At 26.6% G+C, this 20,427-nt stretch overlaps 2 long non-coding RNA genes across 2 annotated transcripts in view; one reads left to right on the top strand and one right to left on the bottom strand.

The window, feature by feature from the left end:
• LOC126278629 (uncharacterized) overlaps positions 1 to 10,887 on the top strand; it is an 85,623-nt gene extending 74,736 nt beyond the window's left edge. Inside the window, exon 2 of the long non-coding RNA XR_007550737.1 lies at positions 9,800 to 10,887. This is a non-coding gene — a long non-coding RNA (uncharacterized LOC126278629). The remainder of the gene's footprint in view (positions 1 to 9,799) is intronic.
• Positions 9,645 to 20,427, bottom strand: part of LOC126278636 (uncharacterized) — a 44,801-nt gene continuing 34,018 nt past the window's right edge. Inside the window, exon 2 of the long non-coding RNA XR_007550745.1 lies at positions 9,645 to 9,743. This is a non-coding gene — a long non-coding RNA (uncharacterized LOC126278636). The remainder of the gene's footprint in view (positions 9,744 to 20,427) is intronic.

Here is a 20,427-nt window from a genome sequence, read left to right as displayed (position 1 = left end):
TTCTATTAATTCTAGAATCAGCAGTAGCAATAATTCGAGCCTATGTTTTCTCAATTCTAAGAACTCTATATTCTAGAGAAGTATATTAAACCTATGTTAACAACTCACTCAAACCACCCATTCCACTTAGTAGACTATAGACCTTGACCATTAACAGGAGCAATTGGAGCAATAGTCCTAGTATCAGGACTAGCAAAATGATTCCACCTATTTAATATTAACTTATTCATAATTGGATTTGGAATTACCCTACTAACTATAATTCAATGATGACGAGATGTAGTACGAGAAGGAACATATCAAGGATTACATACAGGATTTGTATCAATTGGATTACGATGAGGAATAATTTTATTTATTGCATCAGAGGTATTATTTTTCGTTTCTTTTTTTTGAGCATTCTTTAGAAGAAGATTAGCACCAACAATTGAACTAGGAATACTATGACCTCCAATAGGAATTCAACCCTTTAACCCTATACAAATTCCATTACTTAATACAGCTATTCTTTTAGCATCAGGAGTAACAGTAACATGAGCACATCATAGTTTAATGGAATCTAATCATACTCAAGCACTACAAGGATTATTCTTCACAGTGTTATTAGGACTATACTTTACAATACTTCAAGCATATGAATATTGAGAAGCACCTTTTACCATTGCAGATGCAGTTTATGGATCAACATTCTTTGTTGCAACAGGATTCCATGGTTTACACGTAATTATTGGAACAATCTTTTTATCAACATGTCTACTTCGACACTCAATAAATCAATTTTCACCAGACATCACTTTGGATTTGAAGCAGCAGCATGATACTGACACTTCGTAGACGTAGTATGATTATTCTTATATATCTCTATTTATTGATGAGGTAGATAATTGTTTTTCTAGTATAAATAGTACATTTGACTTCCAATCAGAAAGCTTGATATAAATCAAGAAAAACAATTCTAATTCTATCAACAAGAGTTTTCATTAGATTTATTATTCCAATAATTGTTATAATCCTGGCAACAACACTATCAAAAAAATTAATTAATGATCGAGAAAAAAGATCACCATTTGAATGTGGGTTTGATCCAAAAAGATCAGCACGAATACCATTCTCAATACGATTCTTCCTAATCGCAGTAATCTTTTTAATTTTTGATGTAGAAATTGCACTAATTCTACCAATTGTAATTATTTTTAAAACTTCAGACATTATAATCTGAACAGTATCAACAATATTTTTTATTCTAGTTCTATTAGGAGGACTATACCATGAATGAAACCAAGGAGCATTACAATGAGCAGAATAAAGGGTTGTAGTTAAATATAACATTTGGGTTGCATTCAAAAAGTATTGATATTATCAATCAACCTTAAATAGAATAAGAAGCGAAATGTTGCAGTCAGTTTCGACCTGGAAGATTGGTATGTGCTACCCTTATTCTTATTAATTGAAGCCAAAAAGAGGCGTATTACTGTTAATAATATAATTGAACTATAATAGTTCCAATTAAGGAAATGTAAAGCCAATATGAAAGCTGCTAACTTTTTATATTAGCGGTTAAACTCCGTTAACATTTCTAAAATTTATATAGTTTAAATAAAACATTACATTTTCACTGTAAAAATAATATATCTATATTTATAAATACTTAAAAGTAAAAATACTTCCTTAACATCTTCAGTGTCACGCTCTAATTATAAGCTATTTAAGTAAACGAAAAACAATATTACCAAAATAAATATTCAAAAAATAAAAGTTAAAAGATAAATCTTGAAATTAGAATCATATCAACCTTGAATATAACCAATTAAATAAATAAATAATCTATATAAACCTTGACCACCAAGTAATTCACCTCAACCATAATCAAATGACTTAGATGAATAATAACCTATTTTTAAAGGAATATATCTAATAAACTTAGTTGAAAGAAAAGGTATAAATCATATAGAACCAGCAAATCTAACAAAAGAAAGTATACTTAAAGAAAATAAATTATGAGAAAAATCAAAATTAGAAATAAGATAACCTAAATAAGCACCTAAAATAACAACTGTAATAGTTAAAAACTTTAAATAATAAGGTAAAGCAATCACATGAGGAATAGGAAAAATTAATCAAGATAAAAGACTACCACCAAAAACAGCAACAAACAATAGACCAATTATTCCAAATGAAATATAATAACCCTTATCATCAAAAGAAAATCTAGAATAAAAATTATTATCACCAGATATTGAATAATAAAACAAACGAAAAGAATAAGAAGCAGTTAAACCAGTAGAAAAAAAATAAAGAAAAAAAATTAAACAATTAATTCATCTTAAACAAACCATCTCAAGAATTAAATCCTTTGAATAAAATCCCGCTAAAAAAGGTATTCCACACAAAGATAAACTAGAAACATTAAAACAAACTGAAGTTAAAGGTATGAAATTAACAATTGATCCTATAAAACGAGTATCCTGAGAATCCTTCAAATTATGAATTATTGAACCTGCACATATAAATAATAATGCCTTAAATAAAGCATGAGCCAATAAATGAAAAAATGCAAGCTTTGGATAACCTATAGCCAAAATTCTTATTATTAAACCAAGTTGTCTTAAAGTAGAAAGAGCAATAATCTTCTTTAAATCAAACTCAAAATTAGCGCCCAATCCAGCCATAAATATAGTTATACAACCAATTAAAAGTAAAAATCAACCACAATTATAAGTATCCAATATTGGTCTAAAACGAATTAATAAATAAACACCAGCAGTAACAAGAGTAGAAGAATGAACTAAAGCAGAAACAGGAGTAGGAGCTGCTATAGCAGCAGGAAGTCATGAAGAGAAAGGAATCTGAGCTCTCTTAGTTATAGCTGCTAAAACAATTAATATAGTAATGAGCTTTATTTCAAAAGAATTAGAAATAAAATCATAATAATAAATATAATTTCAACCACCAAAATTTAACATTCATGCAATAGAAATTAAAATAGCAACATCACCAATACGATTAGAAAGTGCAGTTAATACACCAGCACTATAAGATTTTACATTTTGATAATAAATAACTAAACAATAAGAAACTAAACCTAAACCATCTCAACCTAATAAAATTCTAATTAAAGTAGGACTAATAATTAAAAAACCTATAGAAAGAATAAATATTAAAACAATAATAATAAAACGATTTATATTCTTTTCATCTGATTTATAATCCTCTCTATAATAAATAACCAAAGAAGAAATATATATAACAAAAGATATAAAAATAAGAGATATTCAATCCAAAATTAAAGTTATAACAACTATAGAACCATTTAAATTGAAAAGCTCTCACTCAACAAAAACTCTATAATCAATTATTAAATAATAAATACCTAAAATAAAAATTATAGTTCTCGAAATAAACAAAGGAAAAAACTCAAAGAACAAATAGAAAATAAATTCACGGCCTAAGATGAAAAACTTCATATCATTGATTCCACAAAACAATATTTTTAATTAAAATACTTAAGCAAACTAAACAAAGAAATATTCACCCTTTAAACAGAGAATATTTAAAGGCAATCAATGTAAAAGTAAAAGATGATATTCACGAAAATAACCAAGAGAACAAGTATAAACACCAGAATAATAATTCCCATGCTGAGAATAAGAATATATATACAAAGTATAAACAACTCTAAAAAAAGATAAAAAAATCAAAGCAAAGAATCTAAAAGAAGATCAAGATATAATTCTATTTAATAATCTAATTTCACCTACCAAATTTAAAGAAGGAGGAGCAGCCATATTTGATGATCTTAAAAGAAATCATCATAAAGCCATTCTTGGCATCAAATTAATTATACCCTTGTTAATTAATAATCTTCGTCTACCTAAACGTTCATAAATAATATTAGATAAACAAAATAAACCAGAAGAACATAAACCATGACCAACCATTAGAGAAAGAGAACCTACACAACCTCATCAATTCATAGTCATCAATCAACCAATAACCATTCTTATATGAGCAACAGAAGAATATGCAATTAAAGACTTTAAATCAACCTGACGAAAACAAATAAATCTTACAATAACACCCCCAGATAAACCTAAAGACAATCAAAAATAATTAAACTTTAAACCCAAATAAGAAATAACCTTTATAACACGAAAAATACCATAACCACCTAACTTTAATAAAACACCAGCAAGAATTATTCTACCTGAAATAGGGGCCTCTACATGAGCCTTAGGAAGTCATAAATGAACCAAAAACATAGGTATCTCAACTAAAAAAGCCAAAATTATAAATACATAAAACATAAAATAATAAGAACCAAAATCAACCAATAAAGGAAAATATAAAGTATTAGAAAAATCATAAACCTTAAATAAAACTAATAATAAAGGTAATCTAGCAACCAAAGTATAAAAAATTAAATAAACACCAGCCTGCAAACGCTCAGGTTGATAACCCCAACCCAAAATTAAAAGTAAAGTAGGAACTAATCTAGCCTCAAAAAAAATATAAAAAGAAAGAAGACTTAATCTAGCAAATGAACAATAAAGCATAATTATTAAAATCAAAACCATAAAAACAAAAAAATTAGAATGATATGAACTTAAATAAACTGAACCTCTAGCAGTGATTATTAAAGAACAAATCCAAAAACTAAGTAAAATTAAACTAAAAGAAAAATAATCAATACCAAAATAATATCTAATTATATTCAAATCAGCATATGAATAAACACAAATTATAAAAACAAAACCCGACAGAAACATTAAAGAATGAACCAACCATCAACAATTATTTAATAAACAAAGAGGGATCAAAAAATAGTTATAAATAAATACTTTAACATAAAGATAAACCAAAAGAATTAAAAAAATCATTACCATGAGAACGAATTATTGAAACTAAAATAGAAAGACCTAAAGCACCCTCACAAACAGAAAAAACTAAAAAAATAACAGGAAAAAAATAATCATAATCAAACTCAATAAGAAAAACAATAACTAACATAAATAAAGAAAGAACAATATATTCTAATCTCAAAAGAACCATTAATAAATGTTTACGTTTAGAAGAAAAAACATAAACACCAGCAAAATAAATCAATAAAGAAGTAAAAATAGAGAATATAAACATTAGTTTTAATAGTTTAAAAAAAACGCCGGTCTTGTAAACCGGAAATAAGTCCAGCCCCCACTTTTAAAACTTCAGAGGTGGAAAAGCTTCCATCATCGGTCCCCAAAACCGGTATTTTAAATAAACTAACCCCTGAAATGATCAAAATAATAATTATATCATTATCAAATGTAATAAATATTAATTTTATTAAATTAAGACACCCAATATCAATAATGCTTTTTATTATCCTTCAAACCTTCCTAGTTGTATTAATAACAGGAACAATAATAGGAAGATATTGATTATCATATATTTTATTTTTAACATTTCTTGGTGGTATACTAGTATTATTTATTTACATTACAAGAATTGCATCAAACGAAATATTTCAGCCTAAATCAATCACTATAATTATTACATTAATAATGTGAGTATTTATCATATTAATATTAATTATTCTAGATATATCTATATTTATAGACTTTTTCAAAAACACCGAAACTATAAATATTGATAATTCAATCAATTATCAAGAAATAACAATATCTTTAGAAAAATTATATAATAGACCAACATTCATTATTACAATAATAATAATAATTTATTTATTTTTAGCACTACTAGCAGTTGTTAAAATCACCAATATTAATCAGGGACCTATTCGTAAAAAAAGATAATTACTAATGAATAAACCCTTACGATTAAGACATCCTTTAATTAAAATTATTAATAACTCTTTAATTGACTTACCTGCCCCAACAAATATTTCATTTTGATGAAATTTTGGATCCCTATTAGGGTTATGTTTGGTAATTCAAATCGTAACTGGACTATTTTTAGCTATACATTATACATCAAATATTGAAATAGCATTCAGTAGTGTAGTACACATCTGCCGAGACGTAAATAATGGTTGAATTATCCGAACCTTACACGCAAATGGAGCATCTATATTTTTTATTTGTATTTACTTACATGTAGGACGGGGAATTTACTATGGATCTTATATATATATAGATACCTGAATAATTGGTACAGTGATTTTATTTTTAGTTATAGCAACTGCATTTATAGGATATGTCTTACCCTGAGGCCAAATATCTTTTTGAGGTGCAACAGTAATTACTAATTTATTATCAGCAATCCCATACTTAGGAACAGATTTAGTCCAATGAGTATGAGGAGGATTCGCTGTTGATAATGCAACATTAAATCGATTCTTCACATTCCATTTTGTATTACCATTTATTATTGCTGCTATAGCAGCAATTCATTTATTTTTTCTTCACCAAACAGGATCTAATAATCCTCTTGGACTAAATGGAGATATTGAAAAAATTCCATTCCATCCATACTTTACCTTTAAGGATTCTATTACATTTGTAATAATAACATCATTATTAATTATACTATGTTTAATTAATCCTTACCTATTAGGAGATCCAGATAACTTTGTACCTGCCAACCCATTAGTAACACCAGTTCACATTCAACCAGAATGATATTTCCTATTTGCATATGCAATTCTACGATCTATCCCTAATAAGTTAGGAGGTGTTATTGCATTATTTTTATCAATTAGAATCTTAATAATTTTACCATTTTATAATAAAACACCATTCTGAGGCATTCAATTTTACCCTATTAATCAAATTTTATTCTGAATTATAGTAGTTGTTGTATGCTTACTAACGTGAATTGGTAAACGACCTGTTGAAGAACCTTATATTATAACAGGTCAAATCTTAACAATGATTTACTTCACATATTTCTTAATTAATGTCCATGTCGCAAACGCATGAGATAAATTAATTAAGGAATAAAGTTAATTAGCTTAGGAAAAGCATATGTTTTGAAAACATAAAATTAGAAGTTTAACTCTTCTATTAACTTTTCTCAAAAAATTTCACTAAACAAATGAGATAAATAAAATCTTTAAACCAACAAAGAAAATAAAAAAAATTCAAAGATAAAGGTAAAAAACTTTTTCAAGCTAAGTACATTAATTTATCATAACGGAACCGTGGTAATGTTCCACGAACCCAAATAAAACCAAAAGATATAATAGCAAGCTAAATAAAAAATATAAAAGAATAAAAATCACCGCCCAAAAAAATTAAAGCCAATAACATTCTTATGAAGACAATTCTAGTATATTCAGCTAAAAAATTAAAGTAAAACCACCCGCACCATACTCAATATTAAATCCTGAAACTAACTCAGATTCCCCTTCAGCAAAATCAAAAGGAGTACGATTAGTTTCAGCTAAGCAAGAAGCAAAACAAGCTAAAGCTAAAGGAAAAGAAATAATAATAAATCAACAATAAAGCTGATAGTTTATAAAATCAAACATATTAAAAATACCAATTAAAATAATTAAAGACAATAAAATTAAAGCTAAACTATCTTCATAAGAAATTGTTTGAGCAACAGAACGAAGAGAACCTAATAATGAATAATTTGAATTAGAAGATCAACCAGCAATTATAACAGTATAAACACCTAATCTAGTACAACATAAAAAAAATAAAAATCCATAAGAAAAAGAACACATATAAGTTAAATAAGGAAAAATTACTCAAACGGCTAAAGAAATCATTAAATTAAAAACAGGGGAAAAATAATAAAGTAGGTAATTAGATATAATAGGAATTGGCTGCTCCTTACAAATTAACTTAATAGCATCTCTAAATGGCTGAGGAATTCCAACAAAACCTACCTTATTTGGACCCTTTCGAATCTGAATATAACCTAAAACCTTACGCTCTAATAAAGTTAAAAAGGCAACACTAATTAAAACACAAATAACCAATAAAAGAAAATTCAAAATAAATATAAATAAATCATAAAGTATCAATACAATTTGTAGAAAAAATCTACATAAATGAATTCTAAATTCAACACATTAATCTGTCAAAATAGTAAATAAATTAATATTAAACAATATAACAAAAAATATTTTAACCATATGGTCCTTTCGTACTAATATGGATTAACAATCTTAGGATAGAAACCGACCTGGCTCACGCCGGTCTGAACTCAGATCATGTAAGAATTTAAAGGTCGAACAGACCTAATCATTGGGCTCCTGCACCCAAAATTTTTCTTAATCCAACATCGAGGTCGCAATCTGCTTTGTCGATATGAGCTCTCAAAAACAATTACGCTGTTATCCCTAAGGTAACTTAATCTTATGATCATAAATTATGGATCAAAATAACAAACATAAATAAATGATATAATAATGAAGAGTTTATCTATTCTTCATGTCACCCCAACAAAACATCATCATTAAATATAGAAAGACAAACAAAAAACTATATAAAAGTAAAATGTCAAGCTCTATAGGGTCTTCTCGTCCTAAAGAAGAATTTAAGCCTTTTGACTCAAAAGTTAAATTCAAAAATTTATTAAGAGACAGTTGATTTCTCGTCAAGCCATTCATTCCAGCCACTAATTAAGAGACTAATGATTATGCTACCTTTGCACGGTCAAAATACCGCGGCTCTTTAAAAATACGCTCAGTGAGCAGGCCAGACCTCAAAATATAAACAAGAGGACATGTTTTTGATAAACAGGCGGAAATCAATTTTGCCTAGTTCCTTATAATAAGTTCACAAGGTAAAAATTTCATACAAATAAATATACTAATTCTATCATTATTACAAAAATTTTAAAATTAAATTAATAATCTTAATAAAAAACCTAAAATATTTATAAAATCAAAATAAAAAATAATGAACTAAAACGTAATCTTAAAGATAGCTGGTTTAAAGCTTACTATTATATTTCTATATAATAAATTATAGGTTATTAACTTCAAAGCTTATCCCTTAAAGAATAAATAAGTTAATATTTTTACTTAAAAAATTAAATAAAAACAAATAACTTTAAAAAATTAAATTTTTTCTTAAGAAACTAGATATCTTGGGAAACGATTAACATCTCATTTCTATAAATAATTTAATAATAATTATGATACATTAACTATAAATTATTTATAAATCAACCCAAATCGAGACAAGTAAAATAAATACTAAAATTTTGATAAACCCTGATACAAAAGGTACAATAAATAAAATCTACTTAAAAAAATTTAAAATAATATTTCATAAAACACTTACATTACCAATAAACTATAATTTAAAAAATCAATTCTATAAAATATACTAAGACAAAAATTACAATAAAATTATTTATATTAAATAATTAAATATACAAAAAATAAATATAATAAAATAAATAATCAAGATATCCTGATTTGCACAGAAAAATTTTCAGTGTAAATGAAACACTTTACTAATAAGTTATATCTTGAAACTCTTCCTAGATACGCTTTCCAGTACATCTACTATGTTACGACTTATCTCATCTAAATTGAAGCTACTTTAAAATAAAATAGAATAATCAATAATGAGAGCGACGGGCGATGTGTACACATCTCAGAGCCAATATCAGTTAAATTAAATAAATTAAATTACTATCAAATCCACCTTCATTAACAGTATTTCACTATCAAATCCGTTATATTTTATAGAATTGATTTTTTAAATTATAGTTTATTGGTAATGTAAGTGTTTTATGAAATATTATTTTAAATTTTTTTAAGTAGATTTTATTTATTGTACCTTATGTATCAGGGTTTATCAAAATTTTAGTATTTATTTTACTTGTCTCGAATTAGGTTGATTTATAAATAATTTATAGTTAATGTATCATAATTATTATTAAATTATTTATAGAAATGAGATGTTAATCGTTTCCCAAGATATCTAGTTTCTTAAGAAAAAATTTAATTTTTTAAAGTTATTTGTTTTTATTTAATTTTTTAAGTAAAAATATTAACTTATTTATTCTTTAAGGGATAAGCTTTGAAGTTAATAACCTATATTTTATTTTATAGAAATATAATAGTAAGCTTTAAACCAGTTATCTTTAAGATTACGTTTTAGTTCATTATTTTTTATTTTGATTTTATAAATATTTTAGGTTTTTTATTAAGATAATTAATTTAATTTTAAAATTTTTGTAATAATGATAGAATTAGTATATTTATTTGTATGAAATTTTTACCTTGTGAACTTATTATAAGGAACTAGGCAAAATTGATTTCCGCCTGTTTATCAAAAACATGTCCTCTTGTTTATATTTTGAGGTCTGGCCTGCTCACTGAGCGTATTTTTAAAGAGCCGCGGTATTTTGACCGTGCAAAGGTAGCATAATCATTAGTCTCTTAATTAGTGGCTGGAATGAATGGCTTGACGAGAAATCAACTGTCTCTTAATAAATTTTTGAATTTAACTTTTGAGTCAAAAGGCTTAAATTCTTCTTTAGGACGAGAAGACCCTATAGAGCATGACATTTTACTTTTATATAGTTTTTTGTTTGTCTTTCTATATTTAATGATGATGTTTTGTTGGGGTGACATGAAGAATAGATAAACTCTTCATTATTATATCATTTATTTATGTTTGTTATTTTGATCCATAATTTATGATCATAAGATTAAGTTACCTTAGGGATAACAGCGTAATTGTTTTTGAAAGCTCATATCGACAAAGCAGATTGCGACCTCGATGTTGGATTAAGAAAAATTTTGGGTGCAGGAGCCCAATGATTAGGTCTGTTCGACCTTTAAATTCTTACATGATCTGAGTTCAGACCGGCGTGAGCCAGGTCGGTTTCTATCCTAAGATTGTTAATCCATATTAGTACGAAAGGACCATATGGTTAAAATATTTTTTGTTATATTGTTTAATATTAATTTATTTACTATTTTGACAGATTAATGTGTTGAATTTAGAATTCATTTATGTAGATTTTTTCTACAAATTGTATTGATACTTTATGATTTATTTATATTTATTTTGAATTTTCTTTTATTGGTTATTTGTGTTTTAATTAGTGTTGCCTTTTTAACTTTATTAGAGCGTAAGGTTTTAGGTTATATTCAGATTCGAAAGGGTCCAAATAAGGTAGGTTTTGTTGGAATTCCTCAGCCATTTAGCGATGCTATTAAGTTAATTTGTAAGGAGCAGCCAATTCCTATTATATCTAATTACCTACTTTATTATTTTTCCCCTGTTTTTAATTTAATGATTTCTTTAGCCGTTTGAGTAATTTTTCCTTATTTAACTTATATGTGTTCTTTTTCTTATGGATTTTTATTTTTTTTATGTTGTACTAGATTAGGTGTTTATACTGTTATAATTGCTGGTTGATCTTCTAATTCAAATTATTCATTATTAGGTTCTCTTCGTTCTGTTGCTCAAACAATTTCTTATGAAGTTAGTTTAGCTTTAATTTTATTGTCTTTAATTATTTTAATTGGTAGTTTTAATATGTTTGATTTTATAAACTATCAGCTTTATTGTTGATTTATTATTATTTCTTTTCCTTTAGCTTTAGCTTGTTTTGCTTCTTGCTTAGCTGAAACTAATCGTACTCCTTTTGATTTTGCTGAAGGGGAATCTGAGTTAGTTTCAGGATTTAATATTGAGTATGGTGCGGGTGGTTTTACTTTACTTTTTTTAGCTGAATATACTAGAATTGTCTTCATAAGAATGTTATTGGCTTTAATTTTTTTGGGCGGTGATTTTTATTCTTTTATATTTTTTATTAAGCTTGCTATTATATCTTTTGGTTTTATTTGGGTTCGTGGAACATTACCACGTTCCGTTATGATAAATTAATGTACTTAGCTTGAAAAAGTTTTTTACCTTTATCTTTGAATTTTTTTATTTTCTTTGTTGGTTTAAAGATTTTATTTATCTCATTTGTTTAGTGAAATTTTTTGAGAAAAGTTAATAGAAGAGTTAAACTTCTAATTTTATGTTTTCAAAACATATTCTTTTCCTAAGCTAATTAACTTTATTCCTTAACTAATTTATCTCATGCGTTTGCGACATGGACATTAATTAAGAAATATGTGAAGTAAATAATTGTTAAGATTTGACCTGTTATAATATAAGGTTCTTCTACAGGTCGTTTACCAATTCACGTTAGTAAGCATACAACAACTACTATAATTCAGAATAAAATTTGATTAATAGCGTAAAATTGAATGCCTCGGAATGGTGTTTTATTATAAAATGGTAAAATTATTAAGATTCTAATTGATAAAAATAATGCAATAACACCTCCTAACTTATTAGGGATAGATCGTAGAATTGCATATGCAAATAGGAAATATCATTCTGGTTGAATGTGAACTGGTGTTACTAATGGGTTGGCAGGTACAAAGTTATCTGGATCTCCTAATAGGTAAGGATTAATTAAACATAGTATAATTAATAATGATGTTATTATTACAAATGTAATAGAATCCTTAAAGGTAAAGTATGGATGGAATGGAATTTTTTCAATATCTCCATTTAGTCCAAGAGGATTATTAGATCCTGTTTGGTGAAGAAAAAATAAATGAATTGCTGCTATAGCAGCAATAATAAATGGTAATACAAAATGGAATGTGGAGAATCGATTTAATGTTGCATTATCAACAGCGAATCCTCCTCATACTCATTGGACTAAATCTGTTCCTAAGTATGGGATTGCTGATAATAAATTAGTAATTACTGTTGCACCTCAAAAAGATATTTGGCCTCAGGGTAAGACATATCCTATAAATGCAGTTGCTATAACTAAAAATAAAATCACTGTACCAATTATTCAGGTATGTATATATATATATAAGATCCATAGTAAATTCCCCGTCCTACATGTAAGTAAATACAAATAAAAAATATAGATGCTCCATTTGCGTGTAAGGTTCGGATAATTCAACCATTATTTACGTCTCGGCAGATGTGTACTACACTACTGAATGCTATTTCAATATTTGATGTATAATGTATAGCTAAAAATAGTCCAGTTACGATTTGAATTACCAAACATAACCCTAATAGGGATCCAAAATTTCATCAAAATGAAATATTTGTTGGGGCAGGTAAGTCAATTAAAGAGTTATTAATAATTTTAATTATTGGATGTCTTAATCGTAAGGGTTTATTCATTAGTAATTATCTTATTTTACGAATAGGTCCCTGATTAAAATTGGTGATTTTAACAGCTGCTAGTAGTGCTAAAAATAAATAAATTATTATTATTATTGTAATAATGAATGTTGGTCTATTATATAATTTTTCTAAAGATATTGTTATTTCTTGATAATTGATTGAATTATCAATATTTATAGTTTCGGTGTTTTTGAAAAAGTCTATAAATATAGATATATCTAGAATAATTAATATTAATATGATAAATACTCACATTATTAATGTAATAATTATAGTGATTGATTTAGGCTGAAATATTTCGTTTGATGCAATTCTTGTAATGTAAATAAATAATACTAGTATACCACCAAGAAATGTTAAAAATAAAATATATGATAATCAATATCTTTCTATTATTGTTCCTGTTATTAATCCAACTAGGAAGGTTTGAAGGATAATAAAAAGCATTATTGATATTGGATGTCTTAATTTAATAAAATTAATATTTATTACATTTGATAATGATATAATTATTATTTTGATCATTTCAGGGGTTAGTTTATTTAAAATACCGGTTTTGGGGACCGATGATGGAAGCTTTTCCACCTCTGAAGTTTTAAAAGTGGGGGCTGGACTTATTTCCGGTTTACAAGACCGGCGTTTTTTTTAAACTATTAAAACTAATGTTTATATTCTCTATTTTTACTTCTTTATTGATTTATTTTGCTGGTGTTTATGTTTTTTCTTCTAAACGTAAACATTTATTAATGGTTCTTTTGAGATTAGAATATATTGTTCTTTCTTTATTTATGTTAGTTATTGTTTTTCTTATTGAGTTTGATTATGATTATTTTTTTCCTGTTATTTTTTTAGTTTTTTCTGTTTGTGAGGGTGCTTTAGGTCTTTCTATTTTAGTTTCAATAATTCGTTCTCATGGTAATGATTTTTTTAATTCTTTTGGTTTATCTTTATGTTAAAGTATTTATTTATAACTATTTTTTTGATCCCTCTTTGTTTATTAAATAATTGTTGATGGTTGGTTCATTCTTTAATGTTTCTGTCGGGTTTTGTTTTTATAATTTGTGTTTATTCATATGCTGATTTGAATATAATTAGATATTATTTTGGTATTGATTATTTTTCTTTTAGTTTAATTTTACTTAGTTTTTGGATTTGTTCTTTAATAATCACTGCTAGAGGTTCAGTTTATTTAAGTTCATATCATTCTAATTTTTTTGTTTTTATGGTTTTGATTTTAATAATTATGCTTTATTGTTCATTTGCTAGATGAAGTCTTCTTTCTTTTTATATTTTTTTTGAGGCTAGATTAGTTCCTACTTTACTTTTAATTTTGGGTTGGGGTTATCAACCTGAGCGTTTGCAGGCTGGTGTTTATTTAATTTTTTATACTTTGGTTGCTAGATTACCTTTATTATTAGTTTTATTTAAGGTTTATGATTTTTCTAATACTTTATATTTTCCTTTATTGGTTGATTTTGGTTCTTATTATTTTATGTTTTATGTATTTATAATTTTGGCTTTTTTAGTTAAGATACCTATGTTTTTGGTTCATTTATGACTTCCTAAGGCTCATGTAGAGGCCCCTATTTCAGGTAGAATAATTCTTGCTGGTGTTTTATTAAAGTTAGGTGGTTATGGTATTTTTCGTGTTATAAAGGTTATTTCTTATTTGGGTTTAAAGTTTAATTATTTTTGATTGTCTTTAGGTTTATCTGGGGGTGTTATTGTAAGATTTATTTGTTTTCGTCAGGTTGATTTAAAGTCTTTAATTGCATATTCTTCTGTTGCTCATATAAGAATGGTTATTGGTGGATTGATGACTATGAATTGATGAGGTTGTGTAGGTTCTCTTTCTCTAATGGTTGGTCATGGTTTATGTTCTTCTGGTTTATTTTGTTTATCTAATATTATTTATGAACGTTTAGGTAGACGAAGATTATTAATTAACAAGGGTATAATTAATTTGATGCCAAGAATGGCTTTATGATGATTTCTTTTAAGATCATCAAATATGGCTGCTCCTCCTTCTTTAAATTTGGTAGGTGAAATTAGATTATTAAATAGAATTATATCTTGATCTTCTTTTAGATTCTTTGCTTTGATTTTTTTATCTTTTTTTAGAGCTGTTTATACTTTGTATATATATTCTTATTCTCAGCATGGGAATTATTATTCTGGTGTTTATACTTGTTCTCTTGGTTATTTTCGTGAATATCATCTTTTACTTTTACATTGATTGCCTTTAAATATTCTCTGTTTAAAGGGTGAATATTTCTTTGTTTAGTTTGCTTAAGTATTTTAATTAAAAATATTGTTTTGTGGAATCAATGATATGAAGTTTTTCATCTTAGGCCGTGAATTTATTTTCTATTTGTTCTTTGAGTTTTTTTTCTTTGTTTATTTCGAGAACTATAATTTTTATTTTAGGTATTTATTATTTAATAATTGATTATAGAGTTTTTGTTGAGTGAGAGCTTTTCAATTTAAATGGTTCTATAGTTGTTATAACTTTAATTTTGGATTGAATATCTCTTATTTTTATATCTTATGTTATATATATTTCTTCTTTTGTTATTTATTATAGAGAGGATTATATATCTGGTGAAAAGAATATAAATCGTTTTATTATTATTGTTTTAATATTTATTCTTTCTATAGGTTTTTTAATTATTAGTCCTAATTTAATTAGAATTTTATTAGGTTGAGATGGTTTAGGTTTAGTTTCTTATTGTTTAGTTATTTATTATCAAAATGTAAAATCTTATAGTGCTGGTATATTAACTGCACTTTCTAATCGTATTGGTGATGTTGCTATTTTAATTTCTATTGCATGAATGTTAAATTTTGGTGGTTGAAATTATATTTATTATTATGATTTATTTCTAATTCTTTTGAAATATAGCTCATTACTATATTAATTGTTTTAGCAGCTATAACTAAGAGAGCTCAGATTCCTTTCTCTTCATGACTTCCTGCTGCTATAGCAGCTCCTACTCCTGTTTCTGCTTTAGTTCATTCTTCTACTCTTGTTACTGCTGGTGTTTATTTATTAATTCGTTTTAGACCAATATTGGATACTTATAATTGTGGTTGATTTTTACTTTTAATTGGTTGTATAACTATATTTATGGCTGGATTGGGCGCTAATTTTGAGTTTGATTTAAAGAAGATTATTGCTCTTTCTACTTTAAGACAACTTGGTTTAATAATAAGAATTTTGGCTATAGGTTATCCAAAGCTTGCATTTTTTCATTTATTGGCTCATGCTTTATTTAAGGCATTATTATTTATATGTGCAGGTTCAATAATTCATAATTTGAAGGATTCTCAGGATATTCGTTTTATAGGATCAATTGTTAATTTCATACCTTTAACTTCAGTTTGTTTTAATGTTTCTAGTTTATCTTTGTGAGGAATACCTTTTTTAGCGGGATTTCATTCAAAGGATTTAATTCTTGAGATGGTTTGTTTAAGATGAATTAATTGTTTAATTTTTTTTCTTTATTTTTTTTCTACTGGTTTAACTGCTTCTTATTCTTTTCGTTTGTTTTATTATTCAATATCTGGTGATAATAATTTTTATTCTAGATTTTCTTTTGATGATAAGGGTTATTATATTTCATTTGGAATAATTGGTCTATTGTTTGTTGCTGTTTTTGGTGGTAGTCTTTTATCTTGATTAATTTTTCCTATTCCTCATGTGATTGCTTTACCTTATTATTTAAAGTTTTTAACTATTACAGTTGTTACTTTAGGTGCTTATTTAGGTTATCTTATTTCTAATTTTGATTTTTCTCATAATTTATTTTCTTTAAGTATACTTTCTTTTGTTAGATTTGCTGGTTCTATATGATTTATACCTTTTCTTTCAACTAAGTTTATTAGATATATTCCTTTAAAAATAGGTTATTATTCATCTAAGTCATTTGATTATGGTTGAGGTGAATTACTTGGTGGTCAAGGTTTATATAGATTATTTATTTATTTAATTGGTTATATTCAAGGTTGATATGATTCTAATTTCAAGATTTATCTTTTAACTTTTATTTTTTGAATATTTATTTTGGTAATATTGTTTTTCGTTTACTTAAATAGCTTATAATTAGAGCGTGACACTGAAGATGTTAAGGAAGTATTTTTACTTTTAAGTATTTATAAATATAGATATATTATTTTTACAGTGAAAATGTAATGTTTTATTTAAACTATATAAATTTTAGAAATGTTAACGGAGTTTAACCGCTAATATAAAAAGTTAGCAGCTTTCATATTGGCTTTACATTTCCTTAATTGGAACTATTATAGTTCAATTATTTTATTAACAGTAATACGCCTCTTTTTGGCTTCATTTAATAAGAATAAGGGTAGTACATACCAATCTTCCAGGTCGAAACTGACTGCAATATTTCGCTTCTTATTCTATTTAAGGTTGATTGATAATATCAATACTTTTTGAATGCAACCCAAATGTTATATTTAACTACAACCCTTTATTCTGCTCATTGTAATGCTCCTTGGTTTCATTCATGGTATAGTCCTCCTAATAGAACTAGAATAAAAAATATTGTTGATACTGTTCAGATTATAATGTCTGAAGTTTTAAAAATAATTACAATTGGTAGAATTAGTGCAATTTCTACATCAAAAATTAAAAAGATTACTGCGATTAGGAAGAATCGTATTGAGAATGGTATTCGTGCTGATCTTTTTGGATCAAACCCACATTCAAATGGTGATCTTTTTTCTCGATCATTAATTAATTTTTTTGATAGTGTTGTTGCCAGGATTATAACAATTATTGGAATAATAAATCTAATGAAAACTCTTGTTGATAGAATTAGAATTGTTTTTCTTGATTTATATCAAGCTTTCTGATTGGAAGTCAAATGTACTATTTATACTAGAAAAACAATTATCTACCTCATCAATAAATAGAGATATATAAGAATAATCATACTACGTCTACGAAGTGTCAGTATCATGCTGCTGCTTCAAATCCAAAGTGATGTCTTGGTGAAAATTGATTTATTGAGTGTCGAAGTAGACATGTTGATAAAAAGATTGTTCCAATAATTACGTGTAAACCATGGAATCCTGTTGCAACAAAGAATGTTGATCCATAAACTGCATCTGCAATGGTAAAAGGTGCTTCTCAATATTCATATGCTTGAAGTATTGTAAAGTATAGTCCTAATAACACTGTGAAGAATAATCCTTGTAGTGCTTGAGTATGATTAGATTCCATTAAACTATGATGTGCTCATGTTACTGTTACTCCTGATGCTAAAAGAATAGCTGTATTAAGTAATGGAATTTGTATAGGGTCAAAGGGTTGAATTCCTATTGGAGGTCATAGTATTCCTAGTTCAATTGTTGGTGCTAATGTTCTTCTAAAGAATGCTCAAAAAAAAGAAACGAAAAATAATACCTCTGATGCAATAAATAAAATTATTCCTCATCGTAATCCAATTGATACAAATCCTGTATGTAATCCTTGATATGTTCCTTCTCGTACTACATCTCGTCATCATTGAATTATAGTTAGTAGGGTAATTCCAAATCCAATTATGAATAAGTTAATATTAAATAGGTGGAATCATTTTGCTAGTCCTGATACTAGGACTATTGCTCCAATTGCTCCTGTTAATGGTCAAGGTCTATAGTCTACTAAGTGGAATGGGTGGTTTGAGTGAGTTGTTAACATAGGTTTAATATACTTCTCTAGAATATAGAGTTCTTAGAATTGAGAAAACATAGGCTTGAATTATTGCTACTGCTGATTCTAGAATTAATAGAAGTATTTGTCCAATAATTAGTAATGAGATTAAGTTTATTGCTATAGATGGTCCTGTGTTTCCTAATAAGGTTAATAATAAGTGTCCTGCAATTATATTTGCTGCCAACCGTACTGCTAATGTACCTGGTCGAATAACATTACTAATTGTTTCAATTAGTACTATAAATGATATTAATGCAGGCGGTGTACCTTGTGGTACAAGGTGTGTAAATATATGATTAGTATGGTTAATTCATCCAAATAATATAAATCTTAGCCATATAGGTAGGGCAATTGCAAATGTTAATGCTAAATGTCTTGTTCTAGTAAAAATATAAGGGAATAATCCTATGAAATTGTTAAATAATATTATAATAAAAATTGAGATGAAAATGAATGTTGTTCCATTAAATGATTTTGGTCCAAGAAGTGTTTTAAATTCATTGTGTAAGGTTAAATTTAGTTTATTTCAGATAATGTTAATTCGTGATGGTGTAAGTCAAAATAGTGATGGGATTAATAATAGTCCTATAAATGTTCTAGTTCAATTTAATGATAAATTAAAGATGTTAGTTGATGGGTCAAATGTTGAGAATAGATTTGTTATCATTTTCAATTTAAGTTTTTTATTTCAATTGTTCCTTTTTCTGCTCTTTTAATAAGGTTAGGTTTAAATGAGAAGAAGTTTATTTGATTAAACAAGATTAATGTAGCTGAAAATATAATGAATAGTGAGAATCATATAAGAGGGGATATTTGAGGGATTTGGATATAATTTCCCCATCAGAAGTAGTCGTTAATTTACTATTATTTGGTTTAAGAGACCATTACTTACTTTCAGTCATCTGATGAATTTCAAGGTGTACTAATTTTTTTTAGTTACTTTAGATTGACACTCTAATGTTATTTATTTTAACTAACTCCTTAAATTATCTTAGATAATCACTTAATAAATAAATTTACTGAAGTTCTTTCAATTACAATTGGTATAAATCTGTGGTTTGCTCCACAGATTTCTGAGCATTGTCCAAAGAATAATCCAGGTCGATTTATTGTGAATGTTCCTTGATTTAACCGACCTGGCGTTGCATCAATTTTAACCCCTAATGCAGGAACTGCTCATGAGTGTAGAACATCTGATGCTCTTGTTAATACTCGTACTTCTGTATTTATTGGTAGGATTGTTCGGTTATCTACATCTAGTAGTCGGAATCCATCATTTTCTAGGTCTTGTTCTGGTGTTATATAAGTGTCAAATTCTACGTCTATGAAGTCTGAATATTCATATCTTCAATATCATTGTCGTCCAATGGTTTTAATTGTAATTATTGCATCTACTGAATCATCAAGTAAATATAATAGTCGTAATGATGGAAGGGCAATAAAAATTAATGTAATTGCTGGTAAAGCTGTTCAGATTGTTTCAATTAAATGTCCATGAAGTATATTACGGTTAGTATAGGCAATAAATAATATATAACTTAGGGCATAACCTACAATTACTGTAATTAATAATAATAC

This window comes from Schistocerca gregaria, chromosome 6 (assembly GCF_023897955.1).
Source record: "Schistocerca gregaria isolate iqSchGreg1 chromosome 6, iqSchGreg1.2, whole genome shotgun sequence".
Classification (NCBI taxonomy): domain Eukaryota; kingdom Metazoa; phylum Arthropoda; class Insecta; order Orthoptera; family Acrididae; genus Schistocerca; species Schistocerca gregaria.
The sequence above is the reverse complement of the archived record's forward strand: the minus strand, read 5'-3'. Positions and strand labels throughout refer to the sequence as shown.